Source organism: Myotis brandtii, unplaced genomic scaffold (assembly GCF_000412655.1).
Source record: "Myotis brandtii unplaced genomic scaffold, ASM41265v1 scaffold1093, whole genome shotgun sequence".
NCBI classification, from domain to species: Eukaryota; Metazoa; Chordata; class Mammalia; order Chiroptera; family Vespertilionidae; genus Myotis; species Myotis brandtii.
Genome location: NW_005353721.1, coordinates 403,232 through 408,643, shown reverse-complemented (window position 1 = coordinate 408,643; position 5,412 = coordinate 403,232).

The following is a 5,412-nucleotide window of genomic DNA, read 5'->3' as shown; positions in this document are numbered from 1 at the left end:
AGGCAGGTGAGTGGTTAGGAGCCAGTGGTCCCGGATTGGAGAGGGTGCAAGCGGGGCTGAGGGACGCCCCCCCCTCTAGTCCTATATAATAAAATCCTAATATGCAAATCAACTAAATGGTGGAGCGACCGGTTGCTGTGATGCACACTGACCACCAGGGGGCAGATGCTAAATGCAGGAGCTGCCCCCTAGTGGTCAGTGCACTCCCACAGGGGGAGCTCTGCTCAGCCAGAAGCCAGGCTCATGGCTGCCGAGTGCAGCGGTGGTGGAGGGAGCCTCTCCCGCCTCTGAGGCAGTGCTAAGGAGCAGTGAGCCCAGCTTCTGGCTGAGCAGCGTGGGGAGTAGGCCTAAGCCAGCAGGTGGACATCCCCCGAGGGGTCCTTGACTGTGAGAGGGTGCAGGCCAGGCTAAGGGATCCTCCCACCCTATGCACAAATGTTGTACACTGGGCCTCTAGTTTTATATAAACAACATTCATTCTTTCAGCAAACCAATATTTGGTACTTGCTAAGGTTTTCTTCTTAATATTTACTAAGTGCTTACTAGTCACCAGACATGGGCTACTTGCTATCTAATCTAATGTCCAAAGTGACCTTGTGAAATAGATGCAGTTGTTAACCCTATTTGGGTGGTGAAGAAATGGAAGCATGGAGGAGTGACATTACTAAGTGGCAGAGCTAAGACCTGAGTTGTGCAGTCTGACTCTGGACCGGGCCTGGACCTGGACCCCGGGGCCTGGACTGTTCTGTGAACTGACAAGCAATCTGTTAAACACATGAGCAAACAATTATCCAGCTACAGCTGAGAAATGCTGTGAAGGAAAGGTACAAAGTGTCATGGGAAAAAAATAGGGGTCATAACTTAGCCTGGAGAGTGAGGAAAGGCTTCCCCAAGGAAGTAATGTTTAATGGAGCCTGAAGGAGGAGTGGGAGTAAGACTGGGAGGGGTGAGGATGGGAGAGAAGGCTAGACAAAGAGAGCAGCACAGGCAAAGGCCAGGGGGACAGAGGGATGCTGGTGCTTTGAAGAACCTGAAAGAGCCTGGATTCCCTGCTGAGTAAGGAGCAAGAGGGAGCTGAGAGAGATGAGGCTAAAGAGATAGGGAGAGACAGGACTTTGTCCATTCTAAGGATTTCATTTGGGTCCAAGAGCACGGGGAATCAACTGGAGGGAGATTTGCGCTTATCCAAGTTCACTGCGGCTGCTGTGAGGAGAGGGGATCAGAGAGGGGCAAACGCAGAAATGGGGTGAGCGTTTACAATCTTGCTGGTGAAGGAATGGAGATGGAGAGAATGGGCCAGTCAGGAGACCTCAGGAGGTAAAGTTTGTGGTGACACATACTCAAGGAGTCTCAATGAATGCTAGCAAGGACAGATTGTAATGAAGCATGCATTCATTCATTTTTCATTTGAGCAGGACATTAAGTTATGACAAGAATGAAAGGTGGGATGGGTTAAGATACTGGCCATTAGCTCCTTCCTTCTGGTGCCGCCATGTCTCCAAAAGGAAGGAGACAAATTCTTCCCCACTTGTGAAGGCCTTAGAAACATTCCTTCTGAGCAATCAGGAAACCTGTAGGTGTTTCTTCCTGGCAAAAAGGGAAACGTTCTACTAACGGGGTGTCTGGGTGTGTGCTTCTGTGTGTGTATGTGTATGTGTGTGTGTGCGTTTGATGCCCGTTTGCAAAATGAGATCACAAAACTCCTGAGAGAAGTCCCAGGCAGGGTTTCTAGGATGTGGCAACATGCATATAAAAGGAAAAAAAAACTGCTTACTTGATTTAAAGGATGAACTTTAAAAAATTTAACTGAATTTACTAGATGCTTTGCCATTGGGTAGTGATAACCTGTTCTAAATTTTGTCCTAACATGGCACTCATAGATTACTATGACTTTCAGATGCCATTATATATCATGGCTAATGACAAAATGGATCATTATTTATGATTTTTCAGTAGCCTCATGTTTGAAGTTGTTTTGAGCATTTCCTTCTAAGTGGTAAAAGGTCTTCAGTGGCAGGTCCTAGAACTCTCCTTCCTCTTTCCCTCCTCTCCTGTGGCAGCAATAACAGCTATAGAATAGGCCTGAAATAGCATGACCTGCCACCAGATGCCATCACATTCAAACAAAACACACCTGAGTTTGAGGCTTTCGATTCTGCCAAGTAACTACCTACTTGACTAACCAGAAAGGGAGGCAAGCCATTTGACTTCAAAGAAAGTCCAAATAGGTGTCAGGGTCTTTGTCACCAAGCTATTGCCTCTAGAATGGTGTTGTCTCCATGTCTGAGAGCAACTGACCCGTGAAACAACGGGAGGTTGCCTTGAACCTCACTGCATTACTGCATTAGATAGAACCGGATGAGGCCCAAAGAGGAGTGACCAGAGTGTGCAGCCCGCAGAACCCGCCAATGCCATGAAAACACTTTATTGAAAGGATCCTTCGATGTGAAATTTCTCTAAGCAATTTGGCCTGCTCAATTTCTTAATAAGTCACCCTGTACTTTCTCAGGGGACAATGTGGACAATGTTTACTTGATTTGAATAAATGACTGGTAAAACGCAGAAGGACGCTCCTCTTTCAAGTGCATCAATTGATTAATGACTTGGGCAAGAATCAGTTTACACTCTTTGCCTCATTAACAGTCATTTTATAATAATGGCTTTTTGTCACTTTAAAATGTAATTTCTTTATGGAAATTCAGTTATAGTCACGTGTTTGGAAAGGTTAGCTAGCGAGTAGGTGACAATGCTCACCATTTGGAGACTCTGGCTTTGCAGGAAAAATTTCTGAACTGTCTTGACAGTGTACCCTTGCAGAGAAATCCCTGATGACATACAGAATTGAAGAGGTGGGTAAGTCCTTAGCTCTTTTTCCACTCAAGCCCCTGATGCAAGAAGAGGAAACTGAGGTACAGAGGTGATATCAGGGTTGCCCAACCTAAATCAGCAAGAGTTTTCAGATGCCCCTGCTATGCCTTGTACTGTGCGAGGTGATGGGGGAAATGCATGGCTTTGGTCTCAATTTATCTTCTAGTTGGGGAGATGAAGCAGGCACATGGAAACATTTAAAAATAGCGTATGGCAGTACAACAAGCCTGAGCAAGTGTGGCCCAGACTAACAGAATAGGCTGTTTCACAGCATGCTCTGCACCAGGGTCATTGCACAAGCTGCATGGAAAACAGAGCAAGCTCTGAGGCAGAGCAGTGACAGCATCACCCTGCGGTACATCCTAGCCTGGGCCACATGCAGCTTCAGACTAGCTCAGGTACCACAGACCTGTCAGGAGGATCAGAGAGCAGAGACTCAGCTTTTAACCACTATGACAGTGAGTCGGAAATGCCTGAAGTTCCTCCTCCAGGTTTTCTTCCTCCTCACTCTGGTAGTGTCTTTCCAAATAAGTGGTCGATACAATACAGTAGTTAAGAACCCGGATTTGGAAATCAGAACTCAGCTAGCAGTCCCAGCCTGCCACTTTGCCATTGTATGACTTGGAGAAAATTACCTCACTCAAGTTTCATTTCCTCATCTGTAAAATGAGAATCATAATTAATGACTGCCTCATATAATATGTGAAGATCAATTGAGATAATTCATAAAAGTAAAGCACACAGCACAGTGGAGCTATTATAAATATACTCAACTCAACTATGCTGTTAGCAGAGTTGCTGTTAGAAGGAGAGAGAGCGAGAGAGAGAGCAAGAGAGAGAGAATGTATTTCTGTACACCACATTCTGGCTATTTTAGACATCAAGGAAATCTGGATTATAGAATCCAATTGACTGTCCAATGAATAGCTCTTTAATAGCCCAAACCAATAAATGGTGGGGGAGGAGGAGACCACGGAGGGGGAGGCCCTGAAGCAGGAGGAGGCCCCAGAAGGCTGGCGGCTCCCCAGCACGTCCTGCTGCACCAGGCGCATGTGCCCCACCCCCACCCGTGCCCTCCAGGCCTGCACGGCTCCACGCTGCACTCAGGGCCTGGGCAGCGCTCCAGGAGCCGGGCATGGAGGTGTCCGGACTCCTCCCCAGGGCGACTCTTCCAGCCCCCAGGCGGCTTCTCGGAGTCGGAAGTTTCGCCATTGGCCTCTGCCTAGGACAGGACCTCTGCACCCCCAGGGTGCATAAACACACAGGCTCCGCTGATCCCTGGGCCCTGAGGCACATCTAATGTAACAAAAAATTGCCATATTGTTGAATTATTTTTTTCTGAATTCCCTATTATCCAAAAAGTACTTAAAAATATCACAAAAAGTGGCATTCTGACTCAGGACTGAGAGTAGGGTACATGTTTAACTGTTGCCAGAAATTGTTCTTCATCATATGCTGCTGAGTGAAAGAAAGTCATGTTTCCAAAAAGTATAGATTGATTCCATCCCCCAAAATGAATGTCAATAATAATGTCTATCATGGTGGTGGGGTTATGATAGTCAAGAAGTTCATTTCCATATGTTTTATTGTATTTTCTAAATCTTCTACAGTAAGCATGTATAACTTGTAAACAAAAAGAGAATAAAAAGTCATTTAAAAAGTATTCTTTCAAATTTATTTTATTCTTTCAAGCGCTTTATCTTTTTACAGCTCAATAACCCCTGAAATGACTGAAAAAGAAAACCGAAACAAACAATAATGAAACAGATTATTCACATAAATAGATTTTGCTAGCAAAAAAAAACGTGAAATGCAGAGATTTGAACTTGGGCTCAGCAAGTTAAGCGATGTCATTATTTGCAAGCTTGGGGGAGGAAGTACATACATGAGCTAGCGGTGTGAGGTGATTTTGAAGAGAATCTTAGACTGAAATTGCAGAAAGACTAGAACTTTGGCCTGAAATGCCTGTGTTTGCTTTGAAGAAATACCAGTAAGGAAAAGTTCACAATAAGAAAGACACTTCTGGGACCATTTCTTTAACCCTCTAGTGGGCCTGAGTTTTCTGAAGGGTCTCTTCACTATGCCTGTCCAAATCACATCTTCTCACCGGATCCTTGGACATTCTACACACCTGCCCCTCTGTCCTGTGTTGTGGCAATGAGGTGAGTGCTCCTCCACTTTCCTCAGGTTGGAGTAAAAGTAAGACGGGAGATTGGAAGACATCAGGTGCTTTATGCAGCATTCTTGGATACTTTACCTTTATGAATTTTTGCAATTTTTCCCAATTGGATTGTAGAAATCATAGAAATAGGATTAGGAAAGCATGAGCTTGTAGTTAGAAGACCCAAATTCTCTCTCTTGCTTTTGTTGCAACATTCAAGTTAATCTTTCTTTCAAAAAGAAGATGAAAAAAGCAAATTTCTCAAGTAGGCATTGGTCTATAAGAAATAATACATATGTAAGTCTTTTTGTCTTCACCCAAAGATATATTTTTAAAAATATATATATTTTTATTGATTTTAGAGGGGAAGGAGGGGAGAGAGA